This window comes from Rattus norvegicus, chromosome 14 (assembly GCF_021556685.1).
Source record: "Rattus norvegicus strain SHRSP/BbbUtx chromosome 14, alternate assembly SHRSP_T2T, whole genome shotgun sequence".
In the NCBI taxonomy this organism is placed as follows: domain Eukaryota; kingdom Metazoa; phylum Chordata; class Mammalia; order Rodentia; family Muridae; genus Rattus; species Rattus norvegicus.
In genome coordinates, this window is record NC_141547.1 from 59,735,480 (window position 1) to 59,750,615 (window position 15,136).

The window sequence follows — 15,136 nt, forward strand, 5'->3', positions numbered from 1 at the left end:
CTTTAGGTGTTTCTCCGCCATTCGGCATTCCTCAGCTGTGAATTCTTTGTTTAGCTCTGAACCCCATTTTTAATAGGGTTATTTGTTTCCCTGCGGTCTAACTTCTTGAGTTCTTTGTATATTTTGGATATAAGGCCTCTATCTGTTGTAGGATTGGTAAAGATCTTTTCCCAATCTGTTGGTTGCCGTTTTGTCCTAACCACAGTGTCCTTTGCCTTACAGAAGCTTTGCAGTTTTATGAGATCCCATTTGTCGATTCTTGATCTTAGAGCATAAGCCATTGGTGTTTTGTTCAGGAAATTTTTTCCAGTGCCCATGTGTTCCAGATGCTTCCCTAGTTTTTCTTCTATTAGTTTGAGTGTGTCTGGTTTGATGTGGAGGTCCTTGATCCACTTGGACTTAAGCTTTGTACAGGGTGATAAGCATGGATCGATCTGCATTCTTCTACATGTTGCCCTCCAGTTGAACCAGCACCATTTGCTGAAAATGCTATCTTTTTTCCATTTGATGGTTTTGGCTCCTTTGTCAAAAATCAAGTGACCATAGGTGTGTGGGTTCATTTCTGGGTCTTCAATTCTATTCCATTGGTCTATCTGTCTGTCTCTGTACCAATACCATGCAGTTTTTATCACTATTGCTCTGTAATACTGCTTGAGTTCAGGGATAGTGATTCCCCCTGAAGTCCTTTTATTGTTGAGGATAGCTTTAGCTATCCTGGGTTTTTTGTTATTCCAGATGAATTTGCAAATTGTTCTGTCTAACTCTTTGAAGAATTGGATTGGTATTTTGATGGGGATTGCATTGAATCTGTAGATTGCTTTTGGTAAAATGGCCATTTTTACTATATTAATCCTGCCAATCCATGAGCATGGGAGATCTTTCCATCTTCTGAGGTCTTCTTCAATTTCTTTCTTCAGTGTCTTGAAGTTCTTATTGTACAGATCTTTTACTTGCTTGGTTAAAGTCACACCGAGGTACTTTATATTATTTGGGTCTATTATGAAGGGTGTCGTTTCCCTAATTTCTTTCTCGGCTTGTTTCTCTTTTGTATAGAGGAAGGCAACTGATTTATTTGAGTTAATTTTATACCCAGCCACTTTGCTGAAGTTGTTTATCAGCTTTAGTAGTTCTCTGGTGGAACTTTTGGGATCACTTAAATATACTATCATGTCATCTGCAAATAGTGATATTTTGACCTCTTCTTTTCCGATCTGTATCCCTTTGATCTCCTTTTGTTGTCTGATTGCTCTGGCTAGAACTTCAAGAACTATATTGAATAAGTAGGGAGAGAGTGGGCAGCCTTGTCTAGTCCCTGATTTTAGTGGGATTGCTTCAAGTTTCTCTCCATTTAGTTTAATGTTAGCAACTGGTTTGCTGTATATGGCTTTTACTATGTTTAGGTATGGGCCTTGAATTCCTATTCTTTCCAGGACTTTCATCATGAAGGGGTGTTGAATTTTGTCCAATGCTTTCTCAGCATCTAATGAAATGATCATGTGGTTCTGTTCTTTCAGTTTGTTTATATAATGGATCACATTGATGGTTTTCCGTATATTAAACCATCCCTGCATGCCTGGGATGAAGCCTACTTGATCATGGTGGATGATTGTTTTGATGTGCTCTTGAATTCGGTTTGCCAGAATTTTATTGAGTATTTTTGCGTCGATATTCATAAGGGAAATTGGTCTGAAGTTCTCTTTCTTTGTTGTGTCTTTGTGTGGTTTAGGTATAAGAGTAATTGTGGCTTCGTAGAAGGAATTCGGTAGGGCTCCATCTGTTTCAATTTTGTGGAATAGTTTGGATAATATTGGTATGAGGTCTTCTATGAAGGTTTGATAGAATTCTGCACTAAACCCGTCTGGACCTGGGCTCTTTTTGGTTGGGAGACCTTTAATGACTGCTTCTATTTCCTTAGGAGTTATGGGGTTGTTTAACTGGTTTATCTGTTCCTGATTTAACTTCGATACCTGGTATCTGTCTAGGAAATTGTCCATTTCCTGAAGATTTTCAAATTTTGTTGAATATAGGTTTTTATAGTAAGATCTGATGATTTTTTGAATTTCCTCCGAATCTGTAGTTATGTCTCCCTTTTCATTTCTGATTTTGTTAATTTGGACACACTCTCTGTGTCCTCTCGTTAGTCTGGCTAAGGGTTTATCTATCTTGTTGATTTTCTCAAAGAACCAACTTTTGGTTCTGTTGATTCTTTCTATGGTCCTTTTTGTTTCTACTTGGTTGATTTCAGCTCTGAGTTTGATTATTTCCTGCCTTCTACTCCTCCTGGGTGTATTTGCTTCTTTTTGTTCTAGAGCTTTTAGGTGTGCTGTCAAGCTGCTGACATATGCTCTTTCCTGTTTCTTTCTGCAGGCACTCAGCGCTATGAGTTTTCCTCTTAGCACAGCTTTCATTGTGTCCCATAAGTTTGAGTATGTTGTATCTTCATTTTCATTAAATTCTAAAAAGTTTTTAATTTCTTTCTTTATTTCTTCCTTGACCAGGTTATCATTGAGTAGAGCATTGTTCAATTTCCACGTATATGTGGGCATTCTTCCCTTATTGTTATTGAAGACCAGTTTTAGGCCGTGGTGGTCCGATAGCACGCATGGGATTATTTCTATCTTTCTGTACCTGTTGAGGCCCGTTTTTTGACCAATTATATGGTCAATTTTGGAGAAAGTACCATGAGGAGCTGAGAAGAAGGTATATCCTTTTGCTTTAGGATAGAATGTTCTATAAATATCCGTTAAGTCCATTTGGCTCATGACTTCTCTTAGTCTGTCTACATCACTGTTTAATTTCTGTTTCCATGATCTGTCCATTGATGAGAGTGGGGTGTTGAAATCTCCCACTATTATTGTGTGAGGTGCAATGTGTGTTTTGAGCTTTAGTAAGGTTTCTTTTACGTATGTAGGTGCCCTTGTATTTGGGGCATAGATATTTAGGATTGAGAGTTCATCTTGGTTGATTTTTCCTTTGATGAATATGAAGTGTCCTTCCTTATCTTTTTTGATGACTTTTAGTTGGAAATTGATTTTATTTGATATTAGAATGGCTACTCCAGCTTGCTTCTTCTGACCATTTGCTTGGAAAGTTGTTTTCCAGCCTTTCACTCTGAGGTAGTGTCTGTCTTTGTCTCTGAGGTGTGTTTCCTGTAGGCAGCAGAATGCAGGGTCCTCGTTGCGTATCCAGTTTGTTAATCTATGTCTTTTTATTGGGGAGTTGAGGCCATTGATATTGAGAGATATTAAGGAATAGTGATTATTGCTTCCCGTTATATTCATATTTGGATGTGAGGTTATGTTTGTGTGCTTTCATTCTCTTTGTTTTGTTGCCAAGACGATTAGTTTCTTGCTTCTTCTAGGGTATAGCTTGCCTCCTTATGTTGGGCTTTACCATTTATTATCCTTTGTAGTGCTGGATTTGTAGAAAGATATTGTGTAAATTTGGTTTTGTCATGGAATATCTTGGTTTCTCCATCAATGTTAATTGAGAGTTTTGCTGGATACAGTAACCTGGGCTGGCATTTGTGTTCTCTTAGTGTCTGTATGACATCAGTCCAGGATCTTCTGGCCTTCATAGTTTCTGGCGAGAAGTCTGGTGTGATTCTGATAGGTCTCCCTTTATATGTTACTTGACCTTTTTCCCTTACTGCTTTTAATATTCTTTCTTTATTTTGTGCGTTTGGTGTTTTGACAATTATGTGACGGGAGGTGTTTCTTTTCTGGTCCAATCTATTTGGAGTTCTGTAGGCTTCTTGTATGTCTATGGGTATCTCTTTTTTTAGGTTAGGGAAGTTTTCTTCTATGATTTTGTTGAAGATATTTACTGGTCCTTTGAGCTGGGAGTCTTCACTCTCTTCTATACCTATTATCCTTAGGTTTGATCTTCTCATTGAGTCCTGGATTTCCTGTATGTTTTGGACCAGTAGCTTTTTCCGCTTTACATTATCTTTGACAGTTGAGTCAATGATTTCTATGGAATCTTCTGCTCCTGAGATTCTCTCTTCCATCTCTTGTATTCTGTTGGTGAAGCTTGTATCTACAGCTCCTTGTCTCTTCTTTTGGTTTTCTATATCCAGGGTTGTTTCCATGTGTTCTTTCTTGATTGCTTCTATTTCCATTTTTAATTCCTTCAACTGTTTGATTGTGTTTTCCTGGAATTCTTTCAGGGATTTTTGCGATTCCTCTCTGTAGGCTTTTACTTGTTTATTAATGTTTTCCTGTGCTTCCCTAAGTGTGTTCATGTCTTTCTTGAAGTCCTCCAGCATCATGATCAAATATGATTTTGAAACTAGATCTTGCTTTTCTGGTGTGTTTGGATATTCCATGTTTGTTTTGGTGGGAGAATTGGGCTCCGATGATGGCATGTAGTCTTGGTTTCTGTTGCTTGGGTTCCTGCGCTTGCCTCTCGCCATCAGATTATCTCTAGTGTTACTTTGTTCTGCTGTTTCTGACAGTGGCTAGACTGTCCTATAAGCCTGTGTGTCAGGAGTGCTGTAGACCTGTTTTCCTTTCTTTCAGTCAGTTATGGGGACAGAGTGTTCTGCTTTCGGGCGTGTAGTTTTTCCTCTCTACAGGTCTTCAGCTGTTCCTGTGGGCCTGTGTCTTGAGGTCACCAGGCAGCTTTCTTGCAGCAGAAAATTTGGTCTTACCTGTGGTCCCGAGGCTCAGGTTTGCTCGTGGGGTGCTGCCCAGGGGCTCTCTGCAGGGGCAGCAACCAGGAAGACCTGTGCTGCCCCTTCTGGGAGCTTCAGTGCACCAGGGTTCCAGATGGTCTTTGGCTTTTTCCTCTGGCGTCCGAGATGTGTGTGCAGGGAGCAGTCTCTTCTGGTTTCCCAGGCTTGTCCGCCTCTCTGAAGGTTTAGCTCTCCCTCCCACGGGATTTGGGTGCAGAGAACTGTTTATCCGGTCTGTTTCCTTCAGGGTCCGGCGGGGTCCTGCTGCTCCTGGGCCCTCCCCCACGGGAGCCCAGAGGCCTTATACAGTTTCCTCTTGGGCCAGGGATGTGGGCAGGGGTGAGCAGTGTTGGTGGTCTCTTCCGCTCTGCAGCCTCAGGAGTGCCCACCTGACCAGGCGGTTGGGTTTCTCTCTCACCGGGTCTGGGAGCAGAGAGCTGCTGCGGGCCGGGATCCGCGGGTGGGGGACTTCCCTGTGACAAGTTTTTAATACTAATGGTCATGGAAAAACTTAAATGAGAAGGAAGATGAGCAAATGTACTCCACTCTGCTGCAATGTGGGGTATTATCAGTGTATTGTCAGTGTAGAGAAGAGAGTCATGGTTTTTCTGGAATATATGCAATTACATTTAAATCGGAATGTTTTATGCCCAGTAATTTGAACAATATCAAAATATATTCACGGAAATACATTTTAAAAGGATTATTAGTTATCCATGGGACAGAAGGAAGAGATTTTCCATGAATTGAGACCCATTTTCTTGCATGAGAACTGTAACCACATATTACAATAAATGGAATATATAGGGAATGTTATCATAACTTTGTGAATAATTACCAACACACTTTTAGAAAATGATTTTTATACCATCATTTATCTAAGAATATATCCTACAGTAAATTATACTTAATAATAATTTTCTAGTAATAAGACCTTTGTATCAAGAAAGACAAATTAGATGCTAAGAACTATTGTCATCATGCCTGTACACTTCTCCCACAGAATTTTTCTATTAGCGTCAACTACAGTTTTTAAATTATTATTCTTCTCATAGTAAAGTACATATGTCTGCCTGAACTGTGTATATTAGAATGTGCATCCTTCAGATTGTTATATTAAACAGAGCTAATGTAGGAGAGTCACTATTTTGTGACTGTATAATATATGATAGTTTGAATATAATTAACAGATAGAAGCAGAAACAACAGTATATAGTTCCAGTAACAATAAAATTGTAACTTGTGAACCTAGTTTTCAATTATAGGAGAATACCAGGAAAATTTAGAATTATTTGTAAATTTTATTTAGGCATTTGGTCATTCTTTACTCTTTCTGTGAAGCCATAGGCACTTTGTCAATTTTTTTTCTCTTTTATAACCATAGTTATTTGGTAAATAGGAAAAAAATTAAAATATCACATTAAAAACTCTACTTTTGGAACATTTTATCAGTCAAATGTCATTTAGAAACACATTACTCTTCTACCTGCTACATCTAAAACAAAAATGAAGAATAACCTTCAGTAATGTTTTGAAAATTATAATATTAGAGAATTACCTTCAGTCCCATACCAAGTCAACTTTTTGTAACCACCATGTTCTATACATGGAAATAGAGAATAGAGTATTTCTTGTCAATGGGTACTTTCTTATAGCCAGTAATTTGAGATATACATCTCTAGGAAAAAGTAACACATGATGCCTTATTATTTTCAAATACTTTATTTGTTCTACTTTCTGATGAGTAAAAGTGACAGTAGATACTTGAGAGGATGTAGAGAAAGAAGAACATTCCTCCATTTTTGGTGGGATTTCAAGCTGGTACAACCACTCTAGAAATCAGTCTGCTGGGTCCTCAGAAAATTGAACATAGTACTACCTAAAGACCCAGCTACATATACTCAAAAGATGCTCCAACAAATAACAAGGACACATGCTCTACTATGTTCATAGCAGCCTTATTTATAATAGCCAAAAGCTGGAAAGAACCCAGATTTCCTTCAACAGAAGAATGGATAGAGAAAAGTTGGTACATTTACACAGTGAAGTACTACCTAGAGATCAAAAACAATGACTTCATGAAATCCTTAGACAAATGGACAGAACTAGAAAGTATCATCCTGAGTGAGGTAACCCAATTACAAAAGAACACACATGGCATGTGCTCACTGATAACTGGATATTAGCCTAAAAGCTTGGAATACCCAAGATACAATTCACAGACCACATGAAGCACAAGAAAAAGAAAGACTAAAATGTTGACGCTTCAGTCCTTCTTAGAAGGAGGAACAAAATACTCACAGTAGAAAATATTGATACAAAGTATGGAACAGAGATTGAAGGAAAGGTCTTCCAGAAACTGCCCCGCCCAGGGATCCATCCCACATAAAGTCACGAAATCAGGACACTATAGAAGATGGCAAGAAGTGCATGCTCAAAGTAGCCTAATATAGCTGTCTCCTGAGAGATTCTGCCAGAGTATGACAAATACAGAGGACAGATGCTCTCAGTCAACCGTTGGACTAAGCACAGGATCCCCAATGGATGAATTAGAGAAAGGACTGAAGGAACTGAAGGGGTTTGCAACCCCATAGGAAGAACAGCAATATCAACCAACCAGATCCCCCAGGGCTCCCAGGGACTAAATAAACAACAACAACAACAACAACAAAAGTACACATGGAGCAACCCATGGCTCCGCAGCATATGAAGATGGCCTTGTTGGGCACCAAAGGGAGAATTAGCTCTTGGTCCTGTGAAGGGTGGATGGTGCACTGTAGGGGAATGCCAGGGAGGGACGGTGGGAGGGAATGGGTGGATGGGGGAGCACCCTCACAGAAACAGGGGTGTGGGATGGGGGTTTCTGGAAGGAAAACTGGGAAAGGGGATAACATTTGAAATGTAAATGAAAAATATCCAATAAAAATGAGTTATTAAATATATCTTATTTTTAATTGCCCCATCTCTCATATAAAATACGTATTCAATATGTATTAATATTTATAACAAATATCAAAATATATTGAGTTGAATTTGTTTCAGATTTAAATGTTCAACAAAGTAAGCATATGAATATTTTGGAAAAGACCTCTCCAACTTGGTTTTCTTTAATTTTTCTTATTCTCTTATATGCTATATCTCAACTGCAGCCGTCCCCCCCACCTCCTCCAGTCTTTTCCTACCACCTCCCTCATCTTCCAGATCCACCTTTCTCTCTGCCTCCTTTTTGAAATGCAGGCCTAAAGGGACATCAATCTAACACAGAATGACAAGCTATAATAAATCCAGGTACATAAAATCACATCAAGGCTGGATGAAACTGCCCAGTAGGACAGATAGATTCCCACAAACCTGCAAAAGAATCAGAGACAGCCCCTGTCCCACTGTTAGGAATCCCACCAGAACATGAAGCCAGTCAGTCATAGCACATATGCAGGGCGCGTAGGTCAGAAACATACAGACTTCCTGATCTCTGCAAGCATTAATGAGTTAGTCACTGGATTCTGTGAACTGTATCCTTGTAGTGACCTTTACCCCTTTGGTTACTCAGATCTTCCTCCCCATTCTTCACAGGTCTCCCAACCTCAGCCTAATATTTGGCTGTGTGATGCTGTATCTGTTTCTATTGGTTTCTGGATGAAGTCTGTCTCATTTCTCTGATGACAATTATGCTAGCCTCTGATCCTAGCACACTCTGCAGGAAGAGGAAACTTTAGGTCGAAAGTTTTGTTGCTGGGTTGGTGTCCCAGTTCATCCACTAGAAATCTTGCCTAATTGCAGAGTATGGGGCATTTAGTCTGCCTGTCTTCCACTACTAGGAATGTAGGAGTCATTGCTTGGGTTACTCTTATAGATTTTGTGGAGTTTCTATTGTACTAGATTTCTATCCTTGTCCCAGAAATGGGAGAACCAACCTTCCTATCTTAACATCTGTTTTCATATTTTCACCTTAGAGAATGCTAACAAACACTGTCTTGAGTGCACTGAGATGAGTAGAAGAGGTTTTCTTCTAGTGTGAAAAAAAATGAACCACAGTTCATCACAGAGACTGATTTTTAGCAAGATTTTCCTTTCTCCATCATAATCACAACATAAATTAGAAGGTGAGGACTGAGATGCAATTTGCTGTGAATGACATTCTGGATAAATCTTCAGAAAAAAACCCCAGCTCTTCAGATATAAGTGGGTTTTCTATTGATGAGTTAGCACTGATTTCAATGAAACAAAGCCCAAGGATTCATTCCATTAACTACTAGGTGAGCCCCTTAAGCGCCTCATAAAGACTTATGGGTCAGTCACACAGCTAGCTACTTAGTTCTATCCCTTGCAGTGAAGCTAGAGGGTATGTCCCTTCCAAGGTTTCTTCAATGACTTTGATAATAAATGATAAGAGTTATAGCTGTTAAAAGGCCTCTTGTGAACTTTCTGAAGTTACCTTAAATAATTACAAGGTATCTGTGATTACAGCTCAACACTACATCCATCTATATTTCTTGCTATCTAATAAAGCATACACGACTAAATTGACGCTGTACTCTCTTTCTTCCTATTACTGATAGTATATGATAGTAAAACTCAAAATTCATCTTTTTCTCTTAAGAATTTCTCTCCTTGATATCTAAGGAACTCAGAACAGTTGCCAGTGTTTCTTCATGTTTCTCTTTATTAAAAAAGTTTAGGTAACTCCTAAAATTTCAAATGCTAAAGGTGTAAAAACCTCTTGATCACTATTTGAAGCAGCATTTCAATAACCATGTTATATTTAACACAGTGGCTTGGAAGGTAGCAAGGTCATGCTGGTATGCTAGTCTTTGCTTTTTTACTCATATTGGGAGAGGGAGCATAGAAGGCGGTCCACATTTTATGTAAGATGACAATGATTCTATTCCCAGGTCTGTCACTGAGCAATTATGTGAATTTATGTAAATCATTTAATAGCTCCGGACCTAAGGGTCCTCATCTATGCAAACTAAATTATTTCTGAGCTCCCAAACAAGACTAAGATTCTGTGATCTATACCTTCAATTTGCTTCTGCTTATGCTACAGGCAGATTGAATGTACTTGAAGGAATACTAACCCTCCTTCTCAGAACAGTTACAGATAATGTTATTGGATAAATAAAACACAAGTTTCTATCTGCAGGAAAAAATGTCTCTTGACATGATGGCTTCTTATTAATAATTAACGACTTAATGTCATATAGTCCTTGCACACTGTTTTCTATTCTGTTTATCTCATTCGGCCAGTATGGGTTTTGTAAACATGTTATATCAGAGTTCTCCTCTATTCTTTTCTTAAAAAGTTAAGGAATCTTTTAACATATTCTTTAGCATTTAATTTTATTTTATCAATTTGTCCTATTGCTATTTTTAATATTATTTAAAAATTAATTTGTTATTTGACAATTGTATACTTGCTTATACTATATTCTGCTCAACATAGTTTCCCCTAGCTTCTCATCTCCCTCTATCTGAACCTACACCTCTCCCCCATCCAAGTCCCCATCCCACTGTCATGTCTTTCTGCTATGGTTTTGTATTACCCTTGTGGCCCACTGGGTTTAGACAGAGACACTCATATGAATCTGTGTAATAGAGCATGAGTAATGTGTCAATGGCTGCATAGATGGCATTTCCTTAGACCTCGCAAGACTGTCAATAGTTCCTATGTATGGAGTTAAGCTGCCTGAATCATTTCCTATTTGTGACTGAATGTTCATTGGCTCAGTATTTTGCAGGATTTGTGCAGAAATCTAGCTCTTTACAAGTTTGGGAAAACATGCCATGCCAATAAGACTTCTATTTTTTTTTTTTTTTGGTTCTTTTTTTCGGAGCTGGGAACCGAACCCAGGGCCTTGCGCTTCCTAGGCAAGCGCTCTACCACTGAGCTAAATCCCCAACCCCAAGACTTCTATTTATTTATTTTTTTGCCCTCTTATACTTTGTCAGCCTATTTACATTCTTTATGTTCTCTTATATAAAATACTTACTGGACTTTTGAGAGACTGAAATATGTTTCCTATTTAAGGATGAGTATTCACCATTTGGACAAGTGTGAGGATTTTTTTGTTTTTTTTTAATTTATTTTTTATTAACAATTATGCACTTCAAAGAGAAGTTTCTTTGACTAAACCTGAGAGTAACACTCTTCTATACATATACACATAAATATTTAGGAGAAATTTGGACATGTCTATATGGAAAAACAATAGCATTAGGTTTATCTCTGGTTCCATTAACTCTCTAGCCACAGGCATTTTGCCAGGTTACTTGTAGTAAGCAGAATTATTTTAATAAACGTGTAAACAGTGAAATAACCAAATGATAGTATTTCTTCACCTTTTCTAGTCCCAATAACCACACAAAGAAATCACGATTTATATCAAGCTGCACCTAAATACGTGAGCAACTGAATGATCTATCTTTAACCCCCTATGGTAATCTTGTTACCTCTCACCCTGAGCCAGGTAATATTTGCAATTTAACATTGTTCTAGCTCTCTCTGCTTCAGATATTTATTTTCAGACTGTATTCTCCAAATTTCTCTTTCTCATGGTCCATCTCAATCTCCACCCTTCTCTGTTTCTCCTAGATGGCAGAAGTTTCTGTGCCATTCTCTTCTGTTCTGCCCAGCCATTGGGTGCTCAGCAGTCATTGCCAAGGCAGAGAATAAATGGTAAGAATACTTTATATGAACTTGAGTCGGGAGATTTATACCTAAGCATTACAATGCTATGTCCTCATTGAAACAAGATATGAGGGCAGAGAAAGCAGCATTTGAATAACCAAGGAGAATCTAGTGCACAAAATCATTATGACTAAAGCATATTCCGGGAAAGACCTTCTTCTTAAGAGTAGGCCTCAAATCCATCAAAAAACAATTGGTTATTTTATAATAGCCACGTTACTCTTACATTAGTGAATGCCTCTTGCCTGGAGAGTTGTAATTGTAGTTTGCAAGGTTTGATGTGGGTAAAATCTATTGCTGACTCCTTCCTACCTCATTACAGTTGCCTGTATCACTACTTCCAGCAACATGAAATCTATCAAACAATTTTAGTTTTTGATGAGCAAATAAAAAATAGCTTTGCTGTATTTTTAAATTCAATACATGTTGTATCAGCATCTTTATGGAATCATTTATTCACTAATCAAATTACTGATGAATAATATGAAGATTCTTGTATACCAGAAATGCAGGTGTTAATCATGCATGCTTGTCTTCACTGGTATCTATCTAATAATGTCTATATTCTATTATACCTGAAATTATATATCACAGTTTCTATTTTTCTTAGGTATCACATTATGATACTGTATAAATTCAGGCCTATCAGTCATAGAAGATATTCATAAGATTCTGTTGGAGAAAAATGACTGGATAGTACAACAAGCCTACTGCAAACTGCTCATATATTGCCTTCAAGATGAGAACAATAGATATGGACCCAATGACTTGAGTGATTCTACTTGAACTGCAACTGTGGAAGTACTAAAAAAAAGAAATGTGATAACCACTAGAGATATTTTTGAGAACAAAATATTGCAACTCTTACATTTGTATGTGCAACCATTGATACAAATAAAACATGTGTACATCCAGACCTCGTCATTTTTGTCTTTTGTTTTAGACTTCAATTTGTTAGACATTTTTACTTATCATATGAAAGCTGGACTATACAATCATAATAAAAACTTAAAAACCACAAAGCTAATTGGTAATGGAGAAAACTGAGTGAACATGTGTATGCTTTCCAAGATAATAGAAATGTATTGACCCAATAGTGGAAAGTCTCATGCATTTAGTCTATGAATTTTGTCCATGGGAAGAGAAAACCTTCTTATTTTAGATATTTTTAATGCATTATATCAGATATACCATCAACTATCTCTGATGAGATAGAGAGAGAAAGAAGTTGTTTATTTCTTGTACTCAATAAAATAATATACAGGTGTTAATCATTTTTTACTGATTGCCTTGAAAAGTTCAGGCACTCTATTATACAAGAAAGATTTTTTTAAAAAGTTAAAGTCATAGTCTAAGTTTTCAGATAATGAAGGAAACCAGAAGAAACAACTCTCTGTTAGTTTAAGTGATTTTTGTTTATTGCAGCTATAATATATGAGGATATGATATATTTTATTAGATAAATTTATTAGATAAAGTGTTTTGGGAGTTTGTTTTAGTTAGTGATTGCTTACCAAGCAAATATGAAAGTGGAACTTCAGTTTTTAGAACCCACATAAAACCAGAGGATAGTAGGATATTTGTACTTTCATAATAGCTAAGCAGATCGGAGAATTCTTGTTGCCTACTGGTCAGCCTGTATCTCCAAATTAGTGAGACCCATAATCAGCAAAAGACCTTATCTCAAGAATGATATGGAACTCAAATACAAACCTACTTTACATAAACATCTGGTCTTCCTAAGCACAAAGACAAATAAACATATCACACAGAGACAAACAGAGACATTAATATACACATGCCCACACACACAAGCACATACACACACACACACACACACACACACACACACACACACACACACATAGAAAGAAGAGAGGGAAGAAAGGGGAGAGAGAGACAGAGACAGAGAGAGGGAGAGAGAGAGACAGAGAGAGAGAGAGAGAGAGAGAGAGAGAGAGAGAGATTACTAGAGGGCAAGGTAAGTGGATCAAAGGATACACATACTTAGAGGCTTAGAAGCTTGACAACCAACCTGAATTTGTTTCCTGGAACTTAATATAATGGATACAGAGAGCCAAATCCACTAGTTGCTCTCTAACCTATATGTATATATTAGGCAGTAGGTATGTACCACCCCCAAATCACACATGTATAGAAAATAAATAAGTAGAATGGTGGAAAGAAAGTTGCTAGACAGACTGAATTATTGAGATGTCAAGATAATAAGTTTACATTTTGACTTATGTATATAAACTTGCAAATTTGATTAATAGTTAAAGTTATTTCTTCCAAAAACAATTTTATGAGTAAATCATAGAATAAAACAGAGCAGAAGTTAAATATAATGGATGTTTGATTTATAGTTGTTTCATTTTCTACATTCCAATATATGTACTATACATAGATTTTTGTAAGTAAAGCTTCACTCAATCTGAGAAAATTTCATATGCTGGTGAATGGCTGAAGAGAAAGATATGGAATTTAAAGAAAAATACAGTGCTTCTATTATAAAATAGTGTGGAAAGTTATCAAAAGATCTTCAGATAATGTCTGTTATGAGACACAGTAATATAGAAAATGTGATAGAACTTGAGGAATGCTCAAGCTTTATATTCCATCTACACCTTAGGTATCTCTACAAATCTATTACGGAATAAATTATTCACCAGGTGTAATTGTTCTCTTAGAAGTTTACTGCTGAGTAGGATCAGACATTTTAGATAAACTTAACTTTTCAATTCAGCTGTTCTTCTCAAACTCCTCTCTGAATTGATCAACACTGAACTGCATGAACTCACTAATTCAACTCCACTGCACTACACTGCATTCACTGCCCTGACACCCAACTAACTGCACCAAAGTAAATTCCACCCAACTGAACTGGCTTATGAACTGAATGACTTTCTTTCCTGTCCTTCTCTTAAATCGGGTCCCTTTCTTGGGATGTCATTGTGAAAGTTGGATGTTTCCTACCTGGCTCATCTTGTCATGTCTTTCTCTGATTCATCACTTCTTTCTGCCACTCAATCAGACGTCACCTTCAAACATGGTTGCGTCCATCTACAAAATAATTTTGCATTAAAGGTATGTACTAAGGTTGTGCCTTTATTCCAGCCAAGGGAATTAAAGATATGTCTCCACTCCAGTCAGATCACACAGATGTAGATAGTCGTTGGATGTGATCCCTTGCCAGACCAGCCATGTTGTTTGAGTAAAATTTCTCTACATATTTCAATAGTAACATGAATGGTTTCATTCATTGATTAATTACCGTGTCTATTCATCCACCCTTAACAAATCTGATTTGTCAATGCTTTTTCTGTCTCCTTTATATGACAGATTCATTCATGCTAGTAATATTGAAGCTATCCTGTAGGTAATGGCAAGAAACAGAGAAACAAGAGAAATGTCACATTGGAGATATTTTTTGATCTCATTGAAATACAATTTTACCTTTTGTCTGGCATAATAGTTTTTGTTACTAATCAGAATATTTTTGCAAAATTATATATCACCTAAAAAGTAAAAGAGGTTATATGTTGAATTATTATGGTTGAATGGAGAAATGTATATATGGGCATTATTAATTGGATTTACTCTTAACCTCTACAGAATGTGATATTATTTCTATCTACAAAAAGGTAATAGCTCTGTAAGCTAAAAGTTCTGAAATTAACATGCATATTTAAGAGCCAGACAGTATTTTTCAAAGGTTACAAAGTGAGACACTGTCACCCTCATTTTTGTCTATCTTCATAGAAAGTCTAGAT

General features: G+C 37.2%; 1 long non-coding RNA gene across 1 annotated transcript in view; it reads left to right on the forward strand.

Annotated features, from left to right (window-relative positions):
• LOC148001359 (uncharacterized) overlaps positions 1 to 12,279 on the forward strand; it is a 41,417-nt gene extending 29,138 nt beyond the window's left edge. The window contains exons 3-4 of the long non-coding RNA XR_015637449.1: positions 11,268 to 11,351; positions 11,974 to 12,279. This is a non-coding gene — a long non-coding RNA (uncharacterized LOC148001359). The remainder of the gene's footprint in view (positions 1 to 11,267; positions 11,352 to 11,973) is intronic.
• The last annotated feature ends 2,857 nt before the right edge of the window (positions 12,280 to 15,136 follow it).